We start from the raw sequence: 27,834 nt of genomic DNA on the forward strand, positions 1-27,834 counted from the left end.
GAGAAAGAGGAAGGAAACAAAGTACAAGGAAACAGCAGTTCTGAGATAGATGGTCAACTGTTCTGAGATCAAGTAACTGCAAATGGAGCTGAGACAGTCATCCCAGCCATAGCCCTGACAATTTTCATCATCTGACATAAATGAGACAGCAGCTGGGATGGGGCTTGGCACATCCTGGGCCATTTGTTTTAGTCCCATGTTTGAAAGAGACTGACCAAGAGTAGGTGGCACAGGCAGCAAATGTACTTTGAAATCAGCCAAAAACTGAAGTAACAACCAATTCTGTGTTCCTCTGTGGAGATCTTGTGGAGATCTTTGGGGCTGATTTTCCAGGGAATGTATTTCTTTGTGCTGGTATTCAGAGTACAACCACTACAGATTTCAGCTTCTCAAAAAAAAAATAAAAATATATATATCCATGTGATCACCAAGAAAACTGATGCCGAAAACCTTTCATCTTATAGCAGCCCTATGACAGAGAGGGAAAAAATTACCAAATTACAGGTGAGAGCCATGTTTTCATGGCCACCAACCCTCAGTGGTTTTTCCTGCTCCATGCAGGACTGCTCGGCTCAGGCACAGCTCCATGCAATGACAGATAAAACCTTTGAGGGTCTTAGAATCTCTTTTAAAGCTGCAATATCATAAAAATTGGTGCTTTGCTCCAATTATAGGTCACAGGAAAATATCCAGCACACCTTCCAAACACAAAAATGCCATGATTCTGAAAAGAACTACAGAACATTCTTCTGGTCTTGATTTAAAACAAGCGGTGCTACTGCTGGTGTGAGTCAGTGTAACTAAGACAGGAATCAGTGTCTGTGTTTTAATAATTAGATCATGACAGAAAAAGATCAAAGAAGCATTCACAGTGTTGTTGGTTTAAGTTGAAACCTCCATACTGAAGGAAGCTTTTATTTCATTCAGATTTGTGGCTGTGTCCAGGTTGGGGTTGAATGTACCTTAACCTTCAAGTTCCTCTCTCATCATATATTTATATCAGAATTGAGCAGTAACTAATTGAGGTTAGTTGAGGCAGAAAAGCATTTTGGACTTGCTGTGTACTTGCTGTGAATGAAGCTTCCAGAAGTCAAGGCAGAATCCTTTAATCCAACTTTTCTTCTATATATTTATATATATATTTTTTTTTTCTTGGTCAAACCTAATTGAAGGAAAGCAGTTTATTCTGATTTTCTAGTGATTAGAGAAGAGGGAAAAAAGGATCTTGTAGAACATGTGTGTTATTCTTTAAAAGGAATAAGCAATAATAAAACTGAGAAAATGCAGTGTTCTAAAAGTTGTTATGTACATCTGTTGTTTTTCCTGGATGTTTTTTAAGAAAATAATTTTAGAAAATATTCTTCTAAATTGTAATCATTTTGCTGGTATTGCAAGTTCTTCTTGTGCCTCTCCTGTGTTGTTTCCCCACTCTTCTGCAGGGTCCATATTCAGGGAGAGTCTCTGGGGAGTTTATGGGATCCCTTTGTGTTACAGTGTTGAATATATTCTGTAGGGAAGGCATTGCAGAATTTCTTTGGCCAGAGCTGCAGCTGCAGTGGGGCTGGAACAGGGTTGGCCTTTCTCAGGTTCCTGAGCAATATTGCAATGCTGTGGCCAAAGAAAAAATGCAAACCGAAATGCTGTGCTGTGATTTCAGCTTGGACATGGAAAAAACACAAAGGCTTTTCTTTTCTCTGATATCTCAGTGCCTGTCATCTGGTTTTGCCCCTTTGCTGGAATTTTGCTACCAGGGAAGAAGAAAAGCCATTAGCTCAGTACATTCAGATTTCATTATAATCCAACCCCTGTACTGGCTGCAAAGCTGGAGGAGGCTTCAGACATTGTTTCATCAATTACTGACACTCTTCTTGCAGGATTTGTTCTCAGGAGTCCAATTCTTTGTGTTGAGAACCCTTTTTGCTGCCAAAGTGACATAAAAATATCTTGGTGTAAGACCTGCTTTTCAAAGATAATATCTCTCAGTGGAAGAGTCCTTTGGCCTTGAGGGATCTTGCTGTCTGTCCATTCTTTTTCCCTTGCGTGCACACTCATCACTTCATATCTTTTCTTCTGTTCCACCATTCAAAACAAGAAAATTGCGTATATCTCAAGTTAAAAATTTATGAGAATAAACAAGAATTCATAGCATTCAGTGTCTTTTTGATAATAAAATAACTAGAAATGCATATCCGAAACAAGTTTCTACTTCCTTGGCAGAAGAAAAATAGAGGAGAAGGTAAAACCAGAAAAGCTGCCACAGTAAGGAGGATCATCTTTTCACGTCAAATGTTTTAGTGCTCAGCTCTGTTGAACTTTTTCCAGCCCCACCTTCACAGTGTTCAAACTTTGGCAAGTACCTTGCAAGGCTTTGGCTCCCATGAGCAAGGTAGAAACCGCAAAGATGCTTCTGCACGTTGTCCTTTCAAAACCCAGGTGTTTGCTTTCCAATTTTCATCTTATTGTGGTAGTCATGTTTGTGAGGAGATGAGAATCACTGAAACAAGAGCAGAAAAGGAGGCACTGGGCTGTAACTGGGTAACTGGGTTGTTACTGTGCCCATTAATTGGCTTGTGTTGAGTAAATCAACCTTGTTAATGCAGAATGATTCAAGACAATTAATTCTTTTCAAGCCAGGAAAAAGGGTTTGTGCAGCCCAATAGGTTTTCAGAGGGTGCTGGTAAAGAACCATTCCTGTTCATCCTTGTGCAGCAGGACATCCCTGGTGGGGGCTGCAGCTGGAGATGAGCACTTTGTGCTCAGCCCACAAGGAGGGGTTGGGTTTGATAAAAGGAGCCTGACAAGTGTGACGGTGTTCACAGGGGTCTGAGGATGAGGGAAGAGACGAGGATCTGACTCCATGTTTCAGAAGGCTTGATTTATTATTTTATCATATATATTACATTAAAACTATACTAAAAGAATAGAAGAAAAGGTTTCATCAGAAGCTAACTAAGAATAGAATAAGAAAGAATGATAACAGGTTTGTGGCTCAGACTCTGTCCGAGCCAGCTGACTGTGATTGGCTATGAATTACAAACATCCAACATGGGCCAATCACAGATGCACCTGTTGCATTCCACAGCAGCAGATAACCATTGTTTACATTTTCTTCCTGAGGCCTCTCAGCCTCTCACGAGGAAAAATCCTAAGGAAAGCATTTTTCACTAAAGATGTCTGACAGACAAGAATATTGCAGCTTGAGGATCTGTGCAGTGTCATAGGAGTGTCAAACAGGGTTGTTTATTCAATTCATCCCCAAGCTTGGGCATCCTAACCTGGCATTAATGTGTCATACAAGTAACTTTTGTGAAGTCACTGGTCAAGTTCCTTAGAGTGCTTAGTCTGCTCCTCAGACTCCTTCAGCTCTCCTTAGAGTACAAGATACCACTTCCCTGTGCTTTTCTACACAGGAAGCTACACTGGAGATATTTATAGCTAATTTCAAGAACACCTGGCTCTCTGAAATTGAAGAAATTCAATTCCTGGGAGCTCAAGGGTGCCCAGCTTGGATTTATTCTCCACAGAAGATGTCTGGGAAAGGAGCCATGCAGTGAGTGAGGTGGTAGGAAAAATCTGAATTTCCCCAGCTAGTTCTGCTCTCCATTAGACATATGCAAGTTGAAACACCTGACCAAAAGATATCCCTTTTACCTTACTAGAACCTACTTCCTTTTCTCAGTTAAGTTAATGGTAAAATTTCTGTTACCTGTAGTGAAAACAAGCTTGAGTTTTTGATGCTTCCAAAGGTATTTCCCTCTGGAATTTTTTAAATAATACTGACTTGCCATACTTAATGCTTCAAATTTCAGGAGGGGTAACTTTCTTAAACTTGTAGAAATAGTATCTCCTGAATACTTCCGTATTTTTGTGGGAAACGAAGAATACAAAGAGCCCAGCATCACTCAGGCTGCATGAAGCACAAAATATCAACCCTAAAACTCATAACCTGCACGAAGTGAGACCGCAAGATCAATTTTTCAACATAATAATATCACATGCAAATACAGTTTGGGAACAGATGCATTTGTTTAAGATGTTACAACCCCCTGCTGTTTGTTGCAATCCCTATTAGCTATGCCACCATAACAGATTGTCAGACTGGATTAAGTTGAGCCAGTTAAGAAAAAAGTTTAAAATAAAATGCCTGGCTTTGCCCTGGAAGACACTGGGAGTGTTCAGGCAGGCAGTTGCCATCAGCTGTAGAAATACCAGGGCTGCACAAGTGTGTCTGGCTTTGCCTTATTTTCCAAAGCGATTCAAGAATTTTCAAGCCTAATTCTCATTCTCTCTTACAGATCCAAATTGCTTTTCCCACTCTTCTCTCTAAATAAATAAATGATCAGCTCTGACTACCCACACCAGAACAGATAGCTGCACTCTACATGCATTCCTCACTAAATATTTCAGGAGATATCCTAGAAGCTCTTTGTTATTAAGCAGTTTTGTCATTCTGTGAACCATCAGTTACTGAACAGTAGCTTAAAATAAGCAATACCTCTTCCATAGTAAAAAATGAAGCTGTTGTTTTAACTCACAGCTGCACTGCCACATTGTCTTTCTGGAGACTTCACTGTTTAGCCAATTCTGCTTAAGTCTGCTGGTAAGTAAATTATTCTCTTTTCCTTCTTCAGGCCTTTCCATAATGCATTTACATCCTTTGGTGTTTAAAAAAAAACCCCAACCTGAAGTATATCATGTTGAATAATATACCAGTCAGTGCAATTGTTTGATTCCTCTCCTCAGCCAGTCTGGTCCAGACTCAGAGTTTTCATCTCCTCTCTCCACCGGGCCCTTTAGAGGGCTCACCTCTACCCTGTGTCCATAACTCTGCTCCCCCTCAGCCTGCATCAGAGAGCTGACAGGGAAAAGCCATTCAGCACTCTGCAATCCTTCAGGGCACAACTCATTCAATCAGGATGGGACAGATTTATGGCTCCTGCACTTGGGTCCCAATTTTCTGCACTGACATCCTGATTTGTTTCTGTGACATTAGAGGTTTGCCAGGAATGATGTTTGCTCACTCTCAAGGTACCTGGAGGAGGTTGTTATGCCAACAGCCTGGGACTGTCCTGCAAAGGGCCAGGAAAAGGCCCTGACAAAATAGAAGCTGTTTGTGTCTGGGGCTTCTCTATGTTTTAAAAGCATTTTGATAATCTGATTTTCCAGTTTCTAACAGAGCACAAATTATACAACTCCAGTAAGACTGTTCTGTAAGGGGGCAGTGTGAAACCAATACACAGAAAAGCTTCTTGCTCTCCAGTATCCATCATGCTTGTCAGATGTGTGTAAAGTATATGCCATCTTGTGTTGACAAGCCCAAAGAGCAGCTGTGATTTCTGAAAACTGAAATTGCTTCTGTTGTTTGCTGTTTGAAAGGCAGGCAGTAAAACAGGCCATGCAAAGGTTTGATACTGCTCAAGTTGCATCTGCTAGCTTTCCCTCAGATTTCCTGGGAGAAACATGGAAATGAATGCATAAAACACCTGAGTAATATTTCTCACTAGAGAAATAAAGAGAAGGGTACCCTGGTTTCCCAAAACCTTGAAAGGTAATCAGTGAAAAATGTGAGAAATCTTTCAAAAGTTACAATTAGGAGGAGCTTAAAATGACCTGAGCATGGAATAACCTCTCCCTTGCCTCCATGGAAGGGCACATTTGAGAGATTTGTTCCCAGGGAGTTTATCAGACATGAACAATTCTGGAGCAGGTATTGCAATGTACATCAGCAAACACTGAGTTCTGAAAAGTGCTGTCAAAGTCAGTCAAAGGTATTGTGTATAGCTCTGAAAAACAGATTCTGTGCTTATCTTGATACACAAAAGCTGTGTCTAGCTTAATTTTGTTGATCATGGTGGTAGAGGATTGACAAAGGCAGGTTGTTGTTTGTTCTCAAGTGTTTGTAAACTCTGTCTTGTGTTGATTAGATATCTTAAGCTTAGAAAAGACTCTTGTAGTGATCCTGACCTATATAGTCCTGGATATAGAAGCTGGTTGAAATAAATTCTGTTTCCAGTCAAGTAGTTGTGGTTGGACGATATCAAGAAGATTAAACCAGGATTCACTCAAGACAGTCATTTGTTTCCCAAAGCAGCAAGGGTTCTTGGTTTTCTGTTTTGTTTTTTTTTTGTCTCTTCAACTCACCTTTAGATGTATTAATGTGGACCATCCCTGTACTGGTTCCATGTTCAGAAGAAAAGTGCTGTGAAGGAGTTGAGGACAGAGGAAACTCTTAGATCCAGTTACTGTGAATTAGGTTTCACTTCTTTTACAGTGCTTTTGTTTGTTTGTTCAATGGCTTAGCTTTGTTTTAAATATTTACAGTGGAGAGTTATACAGCTCACAGATTGTCCCATGCTTGTGAAAAAAGGGCAGGCAGTGATAACTCCTGCTGCAGTCCCATTTCTTTGTTAGTAGAGGAGGCACGAGGCAGCATCAGTGCTGCTCCCAGTGCAAACAGCAGCTGAACCCACGGCTGGCTTTGTGTCACAGGGCTGTTTTTTCCTTCTCTGTGATATACTGTCTTTCCAGAGCTGCTGCAGTCAGAACTGGCCCTGTGGGTGATAGCCCATAGCACTGTAAATCTTCACTGCAGGCAGCACTTCTGGGGTGTGTTAATCTGGGCTGGAGAAGCAGCAAGCACCTCTCTCCACTAGGTTAGTTATGGAATCATAATTTTTGGAGGATTTCTTCTCTGGGTAATTCCCCTGCTGTGCAGGACAACCTGTGCACAGTGGAAAGGGAGAGCAGCTGTTCTGAGAGGCCACAGTGGAGCCACTGGGCAGAGCAAGGATTCCTGCTGGATTGTGAAAGCATCAGCTGAGGTTTTATTCCCTGCTGTCAGCAGGTTTCCTGCTGCTCTCCCAGTCTTTCTAACTGACCTAGATATGCCATTTTCTGGGGCTTTTGCTACCTGCTTTCCAAACACCTTCTCTGTTTGAGCATACCAGGGTATCCTCAGCAGACACGGCTCGCCCTTCATTCTGGGGCAGGCACCACCAACACACCAGCCAGCAGAGATGCATTTCTTAGTGCCCACTTTCACCCTGTTTATGGGCTAACACACCCCACCCACGCTGGGAAATGTCCTTTGCAGCATGCCTGATTCTGGGGAGGAGGATGAGGATCAGTGTAGGGGGATACAGTATGAAGGTGGTATAGAATGTAATCTTATCCTCCAAAGAGTTGCAGCTGAACCAATTACTAAAGATGAGGAGCAGGCCTGATGTTAACAGGCCACACCTGTAGCCAATAAGAACAGTGGTATAAAAGAGTGGATTGGTGGGATCAGGAGTCAGATGATGACTACTGCAAGGAGCAGGAACAGTCAGTGCTCAGAGGAGATGCCTATGAGAAACATTAAGGAGGTATGAAATCTTGTCATGGTTTGACCAGGAAGGAGTGGGAATTCTGGGAAGCTGTGGTCAAACCAATGAAAGTTTTGAGTTTGAGACTGGCGTCCGGTGTGGCCAGTGAAGTTTAGACACACCTCCGAGAATACACAGGAGTTAAAAGCAAGGCACTGCCCTTAGCACTTCCTCTTTTGAACATCGCAGCAAAGAGTTCAGATCTCTCTCCCTCGCCCAGCCTGTTGCTGCTGGGCGGGGGAGGGGCCGCCATGCGGTAGGCCTGGGGCCTGGACAGAGATGGGGTTGAGGGGGCTTCGGGGGGGCTTCGAGGATGGAAGGGTGGAAGGTCCCAGAGAGTCAGCCCTCGGGCAGCCCCCCCCCCCCCCCCCCAGGAGAGCAGCCAGCCAGAAGGAGAAGGGGGAGGAAGACTGCCCGGCCGGAGCGGCAGCGTGTGGGCAGCGTGCGTGGGAGTCGCTCCGGGACCGACAGCAGAGACTGAAAACTTTTAACCCTTTCTTGCATGATTGGGGCCTTGCAAAAATGCTAATCCTCCTCGAAGCTGAATAAGAAGGGAGATGAGAGATGAGATGAGACAAGGACTTTGGCCCGAAGAATGTGGAGATGATTGGATGGGGGGAGATGATTTGGAGTGGCCTTTTAGCTGGACTTTTTCTTGTAGCCATGGACTCAGTTGTTCCTGTGACACAGACTGCATTTAGGGGGAGGCAGTGCCTCAAAACCAGGAGGGTTCATTCGTGAGGACCCCCCGGCCCCAGGGGGTTGGAAAAATATGGGGGGGACAGATGTCCCAAAAGCAGAGACTGTGCCTTTTTGGAGTGAGACAAGGCATCCTTGAAAGACAACCCTAAAAGCAGCTCTGATCCATGCACGGTGGTGAGAGCACTGGGCATGGAAGGAACATGTCACAAGCGGCAAAAGGACTTTTTTTTTCCCCGGGCGGTGCCGAAGTGACAAGGAAGCATCCGAGGTTTCAGTGTGTTTCCAGGAGAAGCCTATGGAACAAGAAGGACTCCTTTCCTCTTCATGAACTGCAGTTTGAGTATACTAAAGTGTCGTGCCGGGCTGGGCAGTTGGTGTTTTTGAGAGAATGTATTGGATTGGGAAAGTCAGGGAGTAGGGAGGAGGAAAAGTGGTTTTTGTAAGGTTTTCAATTTTTTTTTTCTTTTCCTTATAGTCTTTCCCTATTTTTCCTGTAGTTTTAGGTAATAAAGTGTTCTTTATATTTAAGTTGGAGCCTGTTTTGCTTATTCCTGGTCACATCTCACAGCAGACACCAGGGTGAGGCATTTTCATGGGGGGCACTGGCTCTGTGCCAGGCTCAAACCATGACAAATCTGATGATATGGAATCCTTGCACTTTAATGATAATAGAACTCTTTATATATAAGACAACATTAGAGACTGTGGAGTTTGGATTAAAATGCTCAGGGCAGTAGAATAGGGTGCAGTAAGGGCTCAAAGTGTTCCTGTAAAACAGGTTGAGCCAAAAGTTTATGGGATGCTGAGGCTGGGCTATAAGGAGCTGCTGGGGAGGCAGGTATGAAAGGCCTGTACTTTGAGAAACAGGAGTATACTTCCTACCCTAACATTTATCTATAGCTTGTAGAAAAGAAGCTTCCCACCCATCTGCCATGGATGTGCCTCCCAGCCTGGCCCGGGAACAGTTGGGGTTGGCCTTCTGATTCCCTCAAGGCAAGAGGTTTGCTCACGAGGGCTGAGAATGTGCTCCTTGAGCAAGATCAAAGGGTAAGGTGTTTTTCTATTAGCAATAGGTTATTCACACTTAAATTTATCAGTTGCTCATCCCTCTGCATGTAGTCAAGGTGTATTGGCTCATTCCGCATGGGAAAATTGCCCTGGAAAACCAAATACTTACCATAGCCTTAACTGCTTCCTGCAAAGTGAACACTGCGCAGCTTTAATTATCATTTAAAACCAAAGTCTGATATCTCTGAAAAACAGAAGTTTCTTCTTGAGTTAAACAATGATGAAGAGATTAATGGAGCTCTGTAGGAAGATGGTTTTTGATGGAGATGAAATGCTGTCTGTGCAATTTCAGATGATTGATTTTCATTGATTAGGTAACCATTAAAATGCAGTCAGCAGTGCCCACTGAAGACAGGGGCAACTCATTAAACAAAGAGAATCAGCCTGCCACCCCATCACAGCCCCACTGCCATATTCTCTATTACTGCTTCAGGAATTCAGGCCTCATGAGGCTTCTGTGCTCTTTGGAAAAGGGTGCAGCATACAGCACATTGCAGTAAGAGAGAGTCCTTGATATACAAAATGAGCCATGCAGAGATTTCTCTTCATTTATTTTATTTATTTTTAAAAGTTTTGAACAAGGATAAATTATCCTCTGAATATTCCCCACTTTGAGTAGAAGCAGCTCAGTGTAATCGGAAGAGCAGCCTTCAATTTGGCTATTCCCAGAGTAGGAGTGTGCTGCTAAATCATCTGTTATCAGTGGAGCTCTAAAAACAAGGCTATTGACCATGAGATGAATTTTGTCACAAGCTTGATGTAGGAGTCAGTTTTGACATTGCTCTAAATGTTCTCTTGTCAAAGGAAAGCTCTGCTGAGAGCAGATGTATAAAAGTTAAGCGGGAGGTTTTGGATTGCATAGATGAGAATGAGACATCTGATTTACCCAGGCTTCTACTGAGAGTTGAACATTTCACTGTCCTTCATGCCTTTGAAAAATCTCCCCCTAAACCACCAACTTACAAAATGTGGTAGGAATTTAGTAACAGGATAAGTCAGATTACATCTGCAGAGGTTTCTTGATTTTGCTATCGCAATGTATGTTCATAACTCCTCTAAAGGGCTCAAACGCTTTCATGTCGCTTTTCACGTGCCATGTGAATCCTTGCTTTCACCTGTCCCATAAGATGAATGCATTTTATTCCATTTGAACATGTTTTGGCAGCTTCAGAGAAATTTATTGGGAGAAATCTTAGCGCATCCCTTTATGCTGATGGAAAATTTTGACATTTGCAGCAGCCAGGCCATCGTGCACTGATGTTACTTCAAACCACTGGGAACTACCATTGTGCAAGCTGTGAATTTGGTTTTGCCAGCTTCATTTTGGATTCATATTTTAAAAGTGTAACTCATAACAAAAGTGAAAGCTTATGTCGACTCAGCACTGCTGCGGTGTATTGGGGGATTAGAGAATTTATTACATAAATGAATTTGTGTGAATATTTGTGCTTCATTAGTTACTCATTGGTGTGGAACATAGTATGGGAACTTTGTACTTACTGATTTTCTCAAGTTAAACTGCCAAACTGTTCGTGACTGATATTCCCATATTAAGTGTGTGCAGCTTTTAACACTTGACTTAACAAGTACCTTTAATTTCACTGAACATAAGTTATTGATCATGGGGCTTGTTGCCTGGAAGCTCCATTCCTGATTGTTAATTGAGCCATTGATTTCTTTTTTTACCGTTATCATTAACAAAAGGGTGAATGCAGCATTATAAAGTGGTCTGCTTAGAGTGGGGAGGGGAGACCTGTAGCTGACCAAAGAAAATTCATGGGGTTTCTAAACTTACCACAACTGAAATCAGCTCAAAAACTCCCGTTGAAAGAAGGCAGAATTTTAATCAATATGGATTTGATTTGGCAAAGTAAAGTTAAAAGGAAACTTGAGCAGATTTCAGGGATGCCAGACCAGAGCTGGTGTTTGGTACATGTTCTGGGTGTTAGCATGATGCTAAACTCAACCCACCAGGCCTTGCAGAGAAAAAGCTCATCTCTGTGAAAACTTAGTGGGGAAAAGATCTGGATTTCAGGTGAACAATGATGCTGCTCTCATATGGGGACCAGGATAATAGATATCATATTTTTCTGTCTGGTTTTATAGATATAGGCTGTAAGTGCATTTTGTGGAGTTGTGGCAGCCAGTGGCATGCAGCATGTTCATGTTTAATTAGAACTGCTTCATTGTCTTGGAACTATGATTTCTGTCCATGAGGTCATCTCAAGCACCTACAGGTACCAGAGAAAGTACCTCAGTTCACAAAAAGCCTTTTGCTTGTATTCTGTCATGAACAGCTTCTATGATTTTTAAAACAGAACAGAAACAATGTTTCTGTCTCAAAGGCATATGATGGAATTAATCTTCCTCTTTTCCTGTGGACATTGTTTTTAGGAACCCATACCATGTTATTCAGAGAGCAAGCTGCTTTCTCTGAGCTGTCTCACAGACTTGCACAGTGATTCTTAATTAGCATGACTAGTAGGTACAGTCTAGATAGTTTTGAAAAATTCATTATTGCTGTCCTTGTAGAATCACATCCAGAAAATAAAAACACCTATTAGAGGCTACTGCAGAGGTGCTCATATTCATGAGCCCCCTGCAAAACACTGCTACAGTTTGACAACTCAGGCAAGAAAGTATTCATGAGTTTACGGATTTGAAGCGCTCGAGTTCTTTGTAGTCCTCCAAACAGTTTCCAGAAACTATTTTATGACAGTTTTAAAAGACTTCAAAGTCTTTACTCTTGGGTATAGCGGCTTTCTCTGGAAGAGAGGAGTGTGGCAAGAGGTCTGAGCAGAGGTAGTAATGATTCAGGTGACATCAGCTCTCCTCATTTCCTGACCTTGTGTGCCTGACAGGTTTAGTGAGGGTGGAAACAATGCTGATTTCTGAAGACTGTCAAGTGCGAGCAGTTTTCTGCTGAGTTGTAGGAGGCTGGAGATCTATAAACCTTTTTAAGTGCTGGGAGGAATGAGAGGGCATTGTTTTCATTGCAGCTGGTCTTTGAGTCAGAAAGAGAATAGTAACTATTGAGGGACGGGACCCCTGCAACAAGGCTAAGCCTTATTTATTAACTAGTAAAATTTCTTAAAAGGAGAATGAGCAAGCAAAAATTTCTTAGCTCTGCTGCTGTGGGCAAGTAAACATGAATGCAGAAGTTGTGAAAATAACACAGCATGAAATTATATTGCTAAGGCAACGCAAGTTCTGCCATTTTGAAAAAATCAACAAAAATCTGAATAGCATTTCAAGACTATCCAAAACTAAAATGCTTGCTACTGGAAAGCAGCACCCCAAAATTTTGGTTAAAGGAGAATAAATGAATTATTAAAAATTCAAACCATTTGTCTCCCTAAGATGTTTCTGTACTGAATTGTTGATTCTATTCCCATTCCAATTAGCCATATTTTTTAAGGAGTTCAGAATGTATTTATTGAAATAAAAAGTCAGAGCTGAAACTGGTGGGGTACCCAGTGGGCCCTGAATGGACTGAAATGTTACTGTGGGAGCTTTGTGCTGTTTAGCTCCTATTTATTACCAGTATTTCAGGACAGTCTGTCACCCTAAATATCCTGAAGATCTAGTTACTTTCTTTATGCCTGAAAGGAAAGGTGAAGATGTGAAGATACTCAGGAACATTTAGTGGTTTTCCTCTATGCAGGAGTCAGCCACTGGCTTTTAGCACATTTGTCTTTAGAAACACAAACTGGAAGACTGAGTAGTGCACTTCGATGGTATTTTGTACATGGTATTTTGTCTATAACCTAAATACTTTCTGGGATACCATTTGGATACTCACCCCATGGAAAAATGCATATGAGTCTGCCTGGGGTTTTTTGTTCGCAGATGAGCAGAGAGGTACAAATGAGAAATTTTAGGGTAGCACTTAATGAAAAACCACATTTTGTATCCAAAATACTCCTGGTGTCTGGGAGGGCTCTACAGAGATCTTCTGTCTTACGAATGCTTTGGGTCTATGATTAAACCTGGCAATGGAAATAATCATAATGAACCTACATGAGAAGAGAACATAAATATGCCAAAGCCATTTTTTTTGCTTAAGGTAAGGCTTTGCTATCAACTATATCATAATGATACAGCCAGATCTTCACCTCTCTGACACGAAGGAGAAGAATGCTACTGGCTTTGGGCTGGTTCTCCTCCATCCTTTCCTGCCCTTGATGTTAGAACTGTACCCCCAAGCCTTAGAGAGTGTCTTTTGCAGCCTCATGACAATGCTGTAAGCTGTAATTTTCCGTCTAAGAGTAAATCACACAGTGCACACACCAGCATGAAGTACATGACCTTTTTGGGGGAGCAAATCCTTCATTAAGCTACAATGGAAGCTTAATGTACACTTATCCTATGGGACGCCTCCTTGATCCTATCTCATGCTTTAACTGCCAAGAAATTCAGGTCCCAAGACCCCTCTGAATAGTTTGTCTCTTCCCAAAGACTTGACAGGATGAGGTTGAAAGGGCTCCGTGTTGGTTTTCCCCCTATATTTTTCCTGTACTGAACACATGTATACACTCTGATCCTGGCTGGACAAATCAGTCTGCAGCATTCACAGCTATTTTGTTTCCTCTATCCCATTGTGCTAAAAGTGATAAAAAAAAACCCTTAAAAACCAGCTATTCTCTCAACCCATTTGTTCTCTGCCCATCTAACATTATTAATTGAATCTGAGGCCCAATTTTGAGCAATCCAGTGAAAGAACTGGCACTTTGCTTCTCGTGTCTGACCTGTCCAGCTAGAGAAACAACTTCCAAATGCTGTCAGTGAAGTGATTATGAGCAGCACACAGCATTTCCACCCACCAAAGGGATTTGTTTTTAAGCTTCTCTGAACTCCAGTATCTGGACGAGAGCTCTGGTGTTTAGAATTAATGATGTCTCGGGTTAGCTCACACAGCTTGCAGCGCTCTAGGTGCTGCGGTTTGATGACTGTCACTGTTGGTTGGGTCAAGAATAGCTGCCACAGACATAATCAGCATGTTTCCTCATTTTATCAGCCTGGTGCAAGAGGTAGTCATTTTTTCCAGGGGACAGAATTAATGGGTGAATGCGCTGTGGGGCTGGCACACGCTGCCTCCAGTTTAATAGCTGAATTAGAATCTTTTTAAACCCTTGGCACCAAGAAATGTGATTTCCTGATGCTTAGGGCTAATGCTGTGGTAAGTGCTGGGAAATCTTGACTGATAGGGCTAAGAGTTAACAGAGACAAAAAATAAAGCACAATAAATCTTACCTGGAGTGTTTGCTATGTATGAATTACATATGTGCATATATGCATTGGTCTGAAAGGTTTGAGCACATGCAGAGAGATTAATTATAGTTTAACCTGCACTTAAGAGGATCATCAAATCTAATATTTTTTCACTCAATATTTCAGGATTGCTTCTGATGGCCAAGCTTGGGGGGAAAAAGATTTATAGTCACCATGTGAGAAAGTGTATCAAATAAATAATGGGGCCAAATTAAACACATTGATTAACTATCATTCACTATCCTGTAATCTCTTAATGACTGAGGTCTAATTTAAGACAGACTAGAATCAGGATTAAATTCTGAATTGATGTTATTATTACATGTATTCATTAGGTTCTAGAGGAATTCAGGAGAGTTTAAAAAGGCACCTGTGAGTTAAGACCAGCTATTAATGGGGGAAGTTGAAGGACTTATCCATATTAATGCTATTTTTCTTACTCGGGTAGCCTAATGAATGGAAGCATTGAACTTTACAGATTGTTTGTGCATTCATGGTTTTCATCAGTCCAGTTTATTGTCAGAAAATCTGTAGAGCACCTGGAAATATAATAATGGCCACCATGTTGCATTTACTAATTGCAGTAGCAGAAAGCAATTAAAGAGCTTTTCAGGGCGGTTGAAAGGGATGAGATTTGGTCAGTTCTGCAGCAAACCCAATGAAATAAAAGGGAGGGAGAATGGGAGAGGAAGGGAGAAAAGCATGGTTGTTTTAATCGACCTGTGAATGATGGTATTTTTATTGAACACTTCAAGTTTCAGACTGTTTAAGGTGTGCCAAACCAATGACAGCCTGAGAGAGATAGGTGGTTGCTCCAGTCCAGGTCATGCTCAAGAAATCTCTTCATTACCTGTACAATTTCCTCTTGTCTCCAGAGTCCCTAAAATTAAGTTATTAAACTTAGGTGTTTGTGTTTAGGAGTTACAGTGAAAGAAAAACACATATTTTTCTGGTGCATATTTTTCAGGTGTACAGAAAAACTTCTAAGAATTAAGTTTTAAGATCATTAAAGTCCATCTCTTCCTTAATAATCGTTTCTTAACACTTTACATTCCTAGGTGTGTGATGTTTAATGTCTGCATGATCATTAACACACAAGTGAGCCTTGCAGAAATGAGGATAAAGTTATGCTGCCCTCTAAAACAGTTTATTCCATTTTTGCTAATGAAGCACTTGCTATCTTCAGTCCCTCCTCTTCTGCCATTTTTGAATCAGTTTTCTGATGTTTTGCTTTCAGTAAAGAGGCCATTATTCCTGCAATCTATCATTATAAGGAGTGCTGCCTACTTCAGAGAACCTCTTGCAGCCTAACTGGAATCACTCGATGATTTGGATCATTAATATATTGCAAAATGACAATAAGAACTGAAGTGAGGGGGCAGGCAGACACAAAGTGCTGATGAAGATATATCTACTCTGCTGTCAAAACTCCACATACAAAATATAGGAGCCACCATTGGATTGTTTTATAGCTAGAAGGTGAAGTTTTAACATGCCTAAAGAGTATTGATTGTTAACCCTCAGTTTGGTTGGTCTCAGTTTGAGAGTGTACTCAGAACCTTTAAATCTGCTTTTCCTCTAGGTTTTTGTTTATGGATTTTACTGTGAGATCTTTTAAAACATTCTGCTACTGATATGTTTTCCTTTCTTAAACTGTGTTGCTGTGATGCCGCTGAAAAGGGATTATTTTTCTACTTTGTTTTTTTCTTTGTTTTTTGGGGTCTTTTGGGCACATGATTTGTCTGAGTTCTGCTTCTTCCCCTTCTCCTAAAATAAAAAAAAAAAAACAGAAGAACACTAAGCTTGTTCTTAATTAGATTTCATTATATCAATGATTTTTTTAAAGGATTCAGGCTTAGGAAGAGCAGTTGTTCATTTCCTCATCTGCAGCAGCAGCACTAATGTTGTACACATTTGCATGCACACAGGACAATAAAAAGTGACATGATGTAACATTTCAGTGAAGAATTGTAGGCACTGCAGCCAAATCCTGTCATTTAAGACTTTCTGTGAGGAGTGATTTATTCTCAATTTGCCAGTGTGGGTTTTTTTGAGAGGGAGATTGTGTGGGTGTTGGGAATTACGCTTTTTAAGCTTTGCTAGTGACTTTTAGGTGTCTCTGCCTTCAGGTACCTCACTTGACATTCCAGGGAGGCTCAGGGCTTGGCACACACATATCCAGCTTGTTTAGAAAAGCTCTGCCTCCAGCAGAACCCCCCAAATCATTGGGTTTGACTCTCTGCTACTTTCTGTTCTGAAGCTGTCAATGATGATGGCTGTAAGGGACAGTATTTCAGATACCATGCTCTGATCTAGCAAAAAAAACTTCTCAAAGTTAACATTTGTTCAATCTGTAGAGATTTTTAATTGTCAGAAATGTTCTTTTGCTGCTAGAATAGGAGCTAGAACAGAGGCTGATGGGACAAATCACTTGCTTTTTCACATTATTAGTCTTCTGGAGGCACAGATCAATTGCTTAGAGCTGTTTCTTCCTTTTTAGAGGCAAATTTCTAATCTTATTAATGATAATGGAGACTTTTGCCAACAGCATGATATTCTGTATTGTTCAGTTTAATAATCAGCATGAAACTTATTAACTGCATGAGATAGGGTGTCAGAAATCTGGGTAAAATCTCTGGCACTTGGAAATATTAACTGACTTGTTTTGAGTGCTACAATCTCCTACAGTTAACATTCTGGCAATTACAAAGATGCAAGCTCCTAAAGATAATCTTTCTGTTTTGTGCTGTGCCTGTGCTTTATCCTGTAGCCAAAATCCAAAGTAAGCCTTTTTGGAAGCTGTGACAGCTTGGGAGAATTTAATCTAATTTATTTTCTTGTGATTGTGAACACTTGGGTCCCTCCTAGTTCTACGTGAATTTAGCAATGACTAAATCACCAGAGCACCTCTTCTCAAGCAGTGTTGATTTGAGGGAAAGCAAATTGATATTCCCAGCCAGTGATGACATCTCCATCATGTGTTGATGCTCTTATGGTTTATTTTGTGTTCCTCCATTGCCATCTCACTTTTAGCTAGCAAGATTGTGGAATTCAGCTGCTTTTATCAACCTGTGTCTGGTTACAGTCAGTTTTCCTTTCCTTTCATGTCTCACTTTCCAAGCTTGTCCTGGATGCTCAATTTTGCCAATGAAAGTTTGAAACTTTGCCTTCATGAGGGGTCAGCAAAGCTTGCAATTTGTCATTTCTAGACACCAGATTCTATAGCAGGCCTCTCATTAAATTTTCCTTGTGTGTATCAAAGGTTGAGGTCATATGGCCCCAGGTTGTCTCGTCTCTGAGGGGAAAGCTGCCATTGGACTATTTGATTGCTCCACCACAGCTGTGCATTTGAAGAAGTCAATCTCGTGGCTTGCACTCCCTCCAGGGCATATTTCCTCCTCCAATCACAATTTAACAGTGATTGGCTGTTTTAATAGCCTTTGAATAAGTTGTTCTTAAATGTGTTTTCCCCCTTTCTCCACCATGCCCAGTGTCGAGTTTGCTCTCTGGATCACTTCTGGTTTGCCCTGATGCTTTCCATGCCCTCTTCACCATCTAAAAATGCCTCTTAGTATAGACTAATTAGGGATTGTCGTTTACACTTTCCACTTTTCATGGTACCACAGAAAGGATTGGTGCTTGTCATGGTGCTGAGAAGTTCTCTTGTGACTTTCCCTTACCTGTTCTGCTCTCTGCCAAGACCTGGATGTCTCTATAATTACTTTTCCAACGTTTTTCTGATAGGAATGCTATCTGCAATCTCTCCATGACAAATTTCCTTCTCGTCCTTCCTGTAGGCTTCTACACTTTTGGAGCTTGTTGCTTTAGTTTTCTTTACTTTTCAGCAACTGGGCAGTGAAGATAAAGATTCCGCATCCATGCAGCCATTTCCCTGCTTACTAATGTTCTATACAAACAGCATCTTTCAGTGGAAGGTTATAGCTAGCATTTCTTCATGCGCTTTTAATATCTTTGGCTGAATCAGGTGAGATTTTAGCAAGTGAAATCACCCCATTCTTCTTTCTAATGCACAGTATTTTAATTAACTTTATCTCCCTGAAGGGCCATGACCTTAGTGTTTAATAAAAAGCACACATATGAATGGGAATTCCTAAATATGATTGACACAAGCAACAGTGCTAACAAAATACTGACTTGTAAGAGAAAATAACAAATGCAGCTCTGGCTTGTGTGACAGTGCCATGCTTGTCTCCTGTTTCAGGCTGGCATTGCTCAGAGCCTCCATGCCCAGGCTGGCAGGGGCTGGGTACAGCACTGAGCCTCGTGGGCTCACAGTGCAGTGGAATTTGCAGTCAGAGCCACTTCCATCCCCTGGGAAAAGCAGGCTGGAGTGGAGGAGGAGAAGGGCTCAGCTACAAATCACTGGTGCAATTGCACAAAGAAATTGGTGCTTCTATTGGGCACAGCTTAACAAGGAATCGGGGTACTTAAAATCTTCTGAGGGACGTCACAGCCATCTTTTATGAAAAATCCTTTCTTTAGGATTTTTCCTCCTGAGAAGCTGAGAGGCCTCAGTAACAAAATGTAAACATTGATTATCTGCTGCTGTGGAATGCAACAGGTGCATCTGTGATTGGTCTATGTTGGATGTTTCTAATTAATGGCCAATCACAGTCAGCTGGCTTGGACAGACAGTCTGAGACAGAGCCTTTGTTATCATTCTTTCCTACTCTATTCTTAGCTAGCCTTCTGATGAAATCCTTTCTTCTATTCTTTTAGTATAGTTTTAATGTAATATATATAATAAAATAATAAATCAAGCCTTCTGAAACATGGAGTCAGATCCTCATCTCTTCCCTCAATCTGAGACCCCTGTGAACACCATAACAGAGAGGGGGAGTGTAAGAGAGGAGTTGTTACAAAATAAATAGCAAATAATTCAATCTGGAGAATGTCCTGTGCTTTTCATGTGCCCTGGCTTGCAGCAATTTCCTTCCCTTTAAGAATGAATTCAGAGTTTACAGGTTAGTGGTTCTCACTAAGGATTCTGGTGTAGTTTGTGTGGAACACATCCTGCAGCTCCTCACAGGTGCTCCCTGAATGTGCTCTTGATGCCAGCAGTGCCTCAGGAACAGGGCAGGTCAGCTGAAGGGAGAAGAATGAGGGGAGAGGAGGAGGAGGCACCCTTAGAGAGCAGCCCCCTGCTCTGGCTTGGGGCACTGAGCTCTAAGGACACAACAAGGGGGTACAAACACCCTTGTGCTGGCAGAGGGAGGCACTGCACCACTGCTGCTGGGATGGGCAACCCGGGCTCCAATCAGCAATGTTGGTGAGAGCGCAGGCATCAGATCAAAGGAGCAGACGCTGGGAGGGATGGTCCCTGCCATGTCAGAGCCCACAGCTGGAGCTGCTCCTGCCAGGCTGTGCTGCTCTCACAAGTGCCTGGGCAATTGAAGTCACCCCTGAGCACCAGGTTCTGTGGGTCCAAGAGTTCTTTCAGCAGCTGAAGAAAGGTTTTATCATTCATTCATTCTGATTGGGGTGTCAGTAGCAGACACCAAACCTAAATTCCCCCTCAGTGATGACTGCACTAGTCCTGACCCAAAGACACTCAATGGACTTCTTGTGGTCTCAGCTCACCTTCATACATCCAGATTTTTCTGTTACTTAAAATACAACTTCTCCTCCTCTTCTTCCCTTCCTCTGTTCACAAAGGAGTTTGTAGCCACCCATTGTGGCCTTCCAGTCTCTCAGGTTTTCCTGGCAGGTTCCTGAGATCCCTATGACAGCACACATCTCAGAGCAGCCATGGAGCTTCAGCTGCCCCCTTTTGAGCCCTGGCATTGATACACCTGGGGCTCTTGACTTCAGGTGGTACCTAGAAACCCCAACAACAACATCATGAACAAAAGGTAGAAAACATGACAAACAACAAAAGACTCAGGGTCCTGCTGAGGCACTGCGTGCTGCTCTTCCTTATTCTTTCATAATTGTAAAACCAAGAGTCAATTTCTACCCATAAATTTTTCTCAGTAGAGTATGGGAGAGGCTGTGAGGATCCTCTGTGCCAATCCATACCAAGATCTTCTCCTGCTGTTATTGGCAGGCCCTACACCTGTGTTGGTTGGCTTATTAGGCCACTCCCTTTGGCCTAATAGACAGTGACATCTGAGCTGCTGACAACTCCCATTCCTGTGACAATCCAGGCAGTGCAAGGGCTCCTGTGAAGTGTGTTTAGTTGTACAGGTTGCATAGTAGTGCTATCCTCACATTAGAAGGTAATAATAACTTAATAGTCCTTTTAAAAGAAGTATGACATTTTTCACTATGCAGAGAGGCAAACTATTTGTGTTTCTAATAGGAACCACTGGGAAAAGAGAGTTTTGGGGAAAAAATCAGCCAGAGGGAATAGGTCGATGAAAGCTTTAAGTTCTAAGAGGGTTTTATTTCTTTGCTGCTTTGTAGTTCCTGTGGGTAAGTGAGTAAACCTGACAGTTCAAACTACATTTTCCTCAATATCTCAAAATTCATTCAGCTTCCCATGTTACTAATTATTTTTCCACCTGAGAATCAGCTATTTTGTTTCAGGCTAAAGCAAGAAAAAAAAATCAGCTTTATTACAAGCATAGGGAAAACAAGAACAAGAAAAAAGAAGAACTCTGCATCTTTGATAGCATTCAGCCTTTTGTAAATAAAAACATAAATTTCTCTGGGCTTTAGTGGTTATAGGAAGCTCTTAGCAGCTACAAGGTAGAGAAAGGAGTGAATCCTCTTCTTTCTCCTCTTAAATGAATATGGTCTGTTTTGTTTTTGTTTTTTTTTTTAATTATTGATTTCTGTAATTCTAAATATATAATACATTCAGGAGATTTTAATCAGCACAGAATCAGTAGGCTGGTGTGGAGAATTGTGAATACCATGAGCATTAATTTCCGTTCTTTTTCTGAAAAACATCATCCAGACATTAATTAAGTCTTTAATTAGGCATCCTATTAAATTTTGCTTTAGAAACGTTAAAGACCTGGCAAAGATACTCTGTCAAATCAATGTGAGTCTTTACATTGATTTCCATGGAATTTGGGCAAGCCACAAAGGAGCTGATTAGATCTTTTTATGGGGTGATAAAAATTAGAATCCGGTTATCTGACCTACCTCCAACTTTGCTTTTCCTTTGAGTCTTTGATGGTCAGAGAATAGGCTGTGAGAAAAGAAAAGCTGAAGTAAAAATATGATGTCCAGAGCAGCAGCTTAATGGTTCAGATTGTTTGGGCAAGTTCTGTTGTCATTAGGGAAGAAATTTAAATGGTAATTCACAGCATGGATACAAACTCAAGTAGCCATCACTATATATTTTGGATTTTCAGCTTAATAGCAAAGGTGAGGGACCAGAATTGAGGTGGTCTAAGGACAGACCTTCCTAAAGATAAAAGTTGCAAGCAACTTGAAAACAGTAACTTGCCAAATTATTTATAGATATAATTTACTACCAACCTTCAGAAATGCAACCTTGCAATAATGAAATGGGATTATTCATAGAGCAAAAGTTTTACGGTAAGGTCAGAGCTGAAATATGGAAATAATTTATTCTGTGGTTTTACAAGACCCTAGAACACCTTAGAACATAAATTCACACTGCCTCACACGGGTGTTGTGTGGAGCTGCCACTTTCCCTGCCTTTGTCCCACAGGTTTGTCCTGGTGCTGTGAGAGCTGGGCAGGGGTGGATGCTCCCGCTCACCAGGGCTCTGCTGAGGATTTGCTGACCCCTGGAACATTTCCTTGCACCACAGCTCTCAGCAAAGCCTTGTGATTATTGCCTTGTAAACCTTGAGGATGGGCTAATAAAGCCTTTTACAGAACTTTCAAAAATCTGTGGAAGTTTGGCCATTTCCTGAGGGATGTGTTTTGTACCTCACATTCCTGCTGTCCATGAGAAGAGCTGATGGTTAATTAGAGGGAAAGACAGTCATGGCAGAATTTTTTTTGTCTGTATCTACCATACTGGTCTTCCTTTCGCCTATGCTTTCAGAAGTCTATTTATATAGTCTCAAAAAATTCTATCAAACTTCATTCTGTAATGTATATTAGTAATGGTTTGTCCTTCTCTGCTTCATTAGATAAATTAAACTGTTTGGGAAAATAATTAGCTACATTAGGAAATGTAAAAAATTTTTTTTCTTTTTTTTCTTTCAGAAGGCAGGATGCCATTTTAAAGTGTGTTTTGCCCATGGTCTTGCCACTTGTCCAGAATATTAAGCTTCTGAGATGTGGAGCATGGAAGTGACAGCAGAAATGAATCTCTGATTCATCACTGAATTGTTTGATACACCAAGTATCCAGCTTCAGTCAACAGAAACAAGTGAGCTTCCTAAAATGTTCCTTTGTAGGTAAGATAATTAATCTATTCAATTATTTTTATCATTTTAGAGAAACTGAAAATTTCAGTCATGTTGAAATCGACAAAGATCTGGTTCTGCCTTTTTATTTGGAAAGGTAGATGGTGGTTTTGCTTGTTTAGGTAGCTGTGATTTCTCATTAGAAAAAATGATTGTAATTGGATCAAAAGCATCAGGCAGTTGGCAACTTTGTCTGGTACCTTGTCCACTCTTGTGTCCAGAATTTCAGTGAATTGTCATGGTCAGGGGATGATCCAGCCTCAGGGGTTCCAGTGGTCAGGCCATGCTCAAATGGAGCTGGCAATTCTGATGCTCAGCTGTCTCTACCTTCTATCCCTGTTATATGACTTCAGAAAATTGTTAGGATTCTGTGTAGCTTGCAAAAAGTATTAATTTTATCAGTGTTTTTCATCTCCATTATGCAGTGAAAAGACAAACAATAATTTTGACAAAATAAATTTTACTCTTGATTAGTTTCTACTTTTTCCTGAGCCTTGCCTGAGCTGAGGGATAGGCCAAGATATTTGGCATATCCTCAAGAACTTCTTTTGCTCAGATATTTAGCAGCTTTCTGTAATTAAACAATGTTCTTGCTTTTTCAAGCAGTTTGAGCTGCACAGATAGAGCAGCCATGGGGAATTTAAATGCCAAAGTACATTAAAGGGAAAGGTGTCTGCAGTTTATTGGATGGATCTGCATAGACTGTGAGGGATGAAATGACAAATACAGTGGAAATAGATCACTTGGAAATACCCAAATAAGGCTTTCTGACAAGACTCTGTTGTAATAGATTATTAACGGAATAGCTGCAGAAATAAGGATTTATCTCCTTTTTCTGTTTCCTGGAGGAAGGTGAAAGGAGGGGTGAGGAGATCTAAAGCCAAATATTATAACTTTATTGACTTAATTGAAATTGTTGCCAAAATCACCTGATGGAAGGAAGACTTGAATCTGTCTCAAAGTAACTGCTTCACTTCCATTGCATTAAAAATATAATAGCAAGTCATGACTTTTTCCTATTTTTTTTTAAGAATTTATAAAGGAAAGCAGCCCTTTAGCTGCTTACATGGTGATTTAGATAACTTTGCCATTGCACTGGGTGTCCTCAGATATTTGGCATGTTTAATGAATTTTTCAGACATTTCATTTCCTTTGTAAGTGCCAATTATCAATCTGTGGTAATGAAGGATGGTTTAACGTGAACTGTCAAGGAAGTTTATAAAATTATCATGTCAACACTGTACTCTTCCAGCAGAGTTAGAGAAGGATTACAAGAAAATGATATTGTCATTTAATTAAACAGGGTGTACATTAATATTTCATTATTACTCCTTACTTATTTTTCATCCTGACAAGTCCTAGCTATCATTTTGTGGAGCCATCAGCTGTGCCTAGTGATGGGCAAATCCTCAGATGGCCTGAAAACTTGGGGCATTATATAGGAGTGGTGCCTGCATGAGGTGGAATTGGTGATTTTTTTTCATCCTCCTCATGCTCCTCTAACGTGATACCAAACAAGATTTCGGTGACAATTGACTGTGCAAATATTTCTTATGTGATTTTCTGTTCCTGCCCCTTCAGCCCTCAATGGAAGTTGTGCCCATACCCTAAACTAACATTTTTTGAGGTGCGGTCTCAAACTCTGTATATTCAGTGTTCCAATGTGGACAGGCTCAGATTAAATCACTAGCTCTAATCCAAATTTCCACCACTACAGAAAAACTCCTTTGCAGCTGGCTTTATCATTTAGATCGAGAAAATGAATGTTTTTCCAGTAGTGTTGATAGGTCTTTGGCAGTGCTAATTAAAGAGCATTTGGTTTTCCCTCTAATAAAAATAGATTTGCTCTAGACTCTTTAGGAAAATTTTTGACCTCTCTTGCGGCTACCCTCAATTACTCTCTTTTATTGTGATATTTGTGTCAAAATAAATCCTGTTCTCTTTAGGATGCTTAAAGGCTGGTGGAAGTTCTCTATGTGATGGTTCTGTTCCCTCTCAGAATCTAACTAAACAATCACTGATTTTGCTTTTTTAAGTATTATCACTCCTGCAAGTGCCTTAGCTAAATTTATAGCTTGGCAGATTTTGTCTCTGCCAAACTCTGGTCATTGTGAAAATGGTTTTATGTCTCTCACCTTCCTTGAAGAGCGGTAGGTATCTTCCTAACTCTTTCAAAAGGAGTTGAGAAATTCTCTTGTGATAAAAACCAAAATGTCCATAGTGCTGAAAACTGGAAAGATCTTCAAGGACTGTCAATGACAGCCTGTTCTTTAAGACTTTTCAAACCAGCAAACAATACCAGGGGTGTACACAGCTGGAGGAGGGTTTGATGTGATTCTGAATAAACCAGCAGGGCAAAGATGTGAAGTGGCTCATGAAAGGGTTGTCAAGCATCGGAACAACCAGCCTGGAGAATTGGTACAGTCACCATCCCTGGAGGGATTTACAAGGTGTGTAGATGTGGCACATGGGACATGGATCAGTGGTGGACTTGGCAGTTCTGGGTTAAATGTTGGACTTGATGGTCTTTCTTCCAACCTGAATGATTCTACATTGAGCAGTTATTTGCTGGAGCCTTGAAGGATTGAAAGCTGAATGAAGTTTTGGTTCAGGGCAAGGTACTGTAAGCACACAGAGCTGTGAGTACTCTTACAGAAGTTTTCCTTTCCTGAGAGATGCAATTTGCTTGGTTGAAGAACTTCCCATCTTTCTTGAAAGAAAAGAAATTTGGTTGGAGGCTGTAAATGCTTGGCACCTCTATAAATTAGACAATGTGCATCTCTGCAGTGCCAGAGAGGGGTGCACATATCAGTTCCCTTCTTTTAAAAGGCCACTTATATCTGGCATAACTTGGCCTTCAATTTTTAATTAATTTTACACTGGAGATTTTGTAAAGTTATGCAAGCAAGAAGAAAGTGATCTGTTCTTGCTACATACCTAATATATGTATCATTACAGGTATCTAGCAAAAATTAGTGGAAGTGATTAGAATCATAGGATAATTTGGGTTGGAAGGAACCTCAGGAGGTCAGCTACTCCAGCCTCCTGCTTCAAGCAGGGTCAGTTATCAAATTAATGTGCTTCCAAATTTTTTGTGGGGTTTATGGTTCCCAGCGGATCACAGGTTAATTCCAGCAAAGAGATAATCTCACCAAGTGTCAGTCATTTCTTTAGAAACCCAGCTATTATCACTTTTATATGCTTTTAATTCATGGGTGTTAACTGTGGGAGCTCAGTAATGTACAGTGACAATTCTGTAGTCCTTTAAAATGCTACACTTATTATTATACCACCTTCCAACTTTCCTCACAGTTCCAACAAGTGCTAGAAATACTATTGTTATGATAAGTTATGGATCCCCAATGGAGGCATTTAATTTCATGGCATGTTAAAGGCTATAACAGCCTATTAAAACAGGGGTGGAAAATCTTACTTTGGAAAAAAATAAAAAGGCAGAATAAAATGTTTCGTGGCTCTTCTCCAAGAGAGACATTTTACAAAACCCAAATCTTAGTGATAGGATTTTTTTTAAGTAATATATTTTTCAAGGGCTAGCAATGAGAATGGTGTGGCCATCCTTTTCAGCAAACATTGGCTACCATTTCTAAGTCAAAAGAGCTATCAGTGGCAGCAGGAGAGAGACTAAGCTAATGCTGAAGTGTGCATATGATTTTCCTTTCATTATTCTTACTGAAATAGCCAAGGAATTAGGACAATTAACAATTCTGCTCATGTGTAGGATTATATTATCAGTGCACAAACCTGTAAAGCTTGCTCAGTGTTTAATTTTTTCACATAAATAGTTCCCTTGGCTTGAAAGCAAGGATGATGCCCCAGTGTTTGTGCTGGCCTTTTGGAAGTTTTCAAACAGCAGCTATCCCTGTGTGAACCTTGAATAGCACTTGTAGGCTTGACTGAGAATCTGAAAATGTGTCCCCATGCCAATAGAAGTGGCAGAGCACAGCTGCTTGCTTTTCAGCTCCAAAACCTTTGGGTTTTGTTTGCAGCTGTCTGTCATAAGTACTTGCTTTGGAGAATGTAAATAACCAAAGATGAAAGGTGATTTTTGAATAAGGGGGAATAAGTAAATAGATGAAACATTTCTTAAACTCGCTGCTCTGTTCAGTGTTCCGAGCCCCTCTTTCAGTGCCGCTTGTGGCCAACCAGGACCTTTCCACTGGCTTTAGCAGAACCTGTGCTGATCCCTGGAACTGTAGCTCCAAGTGCAAATGAAGACTCCTACAGAACTAACAGAGCTGAAGGACTCAGGAATTTGGAGTAGGATTAAATATTAATTTCTGCCTGGTTGGTATCACCCGGGACTTAGTCACAGAGGGCATTAAAGAACAGGGTAAAATAAAAAAAAGCAAACCACAGCCTAAATATCACAGAAGTCCTTGACTCTCCCTTCCCCAGGAGTACAATTCCATTGTTGTTTATTACTAATATATCATAATATCACCAAATATGGCCTGAACATTTGACAGTCTGGAGCAACATACAATCCACAAGTGAAAAATGTCAGATAAAATTACAAACTGGTGCAGGAGGGAGCTGGAGAAGGCAGAGAGGTGAAATTCACAGCTGTCAATCACATGATGTTGTCACCTCAGTAGTTTTTTTGACAACCCCATGATGTCTTGGGAGTACCACAGAGGGAAACAACAGTTAGCAGTGGTCTGGGGAGTCGAGGAGTGGCATAGAGCAGGGTCTTTGCAAGGAAGTTGCTTGGAAAGCTGTTAGGAAATTCAGAATATGGGGGTGTGGCAGCCAGCAGGGAATATTGAGCTGAAGTGGAAAGCCAGACTTTGGTCACCATCACTCCATGGTAACAGTAAGGGCCTGGTGTATCAGGGCAAGGAGCTTCAGTCTGGAGCAACTGAGAGCCAAACTTTCAGTAGTTGAGGTGGGAAACAATTTGCTGCTTTATCAGTGAAGGAGCTGCATGTACAGAGGGAATGTGGGGCTATGAATTGGAGACAGAATGATTTAGTACAGCAGGATTCTTTTGAGAATATAATGAGCTTCTGCCCCTAAATTAAAACTTTTCTTTAAAGATTTTGAATCCAAAAA

General features: G+C 41.0%; 1 long non-coding RNA gene across 1 annotated transcript in view; it reads left to right on the forward strand.

Moving 5' to 3' along the window:
* Positions 1–22,746, forward strand: part of LOC135454331 (uncharacterized) — a 274,211-nt gene extending 251,465 nt beyond the window's left edge. The window contains exon 4 of the long non-coding RNA XR_010442082.1: positions 22,559–22,746. This is a non-coding gene — a long non-coding RNA (uncharacterized LOC135454331). The remainder of the gene's footprint in view (positions 1–22,558) is intronic.
* The last annotated feature ends 5,088 nt before the right edge of the window (positions 22,747–27,834 follow it).

This window comes from Zonotrichia leucophrys, chromosome 14, assembly GCF_028769735.1.
Source record: "Zonotrichia leucophrys gambelii isolate GWCS_2022_RI chromosome 14, RI_Zleu_2.0, whole genome shotgun sequence".
Taxonomy (NCBI): domain Eukaryota; kingdom Metazoa; phylum Chordata; class Aves; order Passeriformes; family Passerellidae; genus Zonotrichia; species Zonotrichia leucophrys.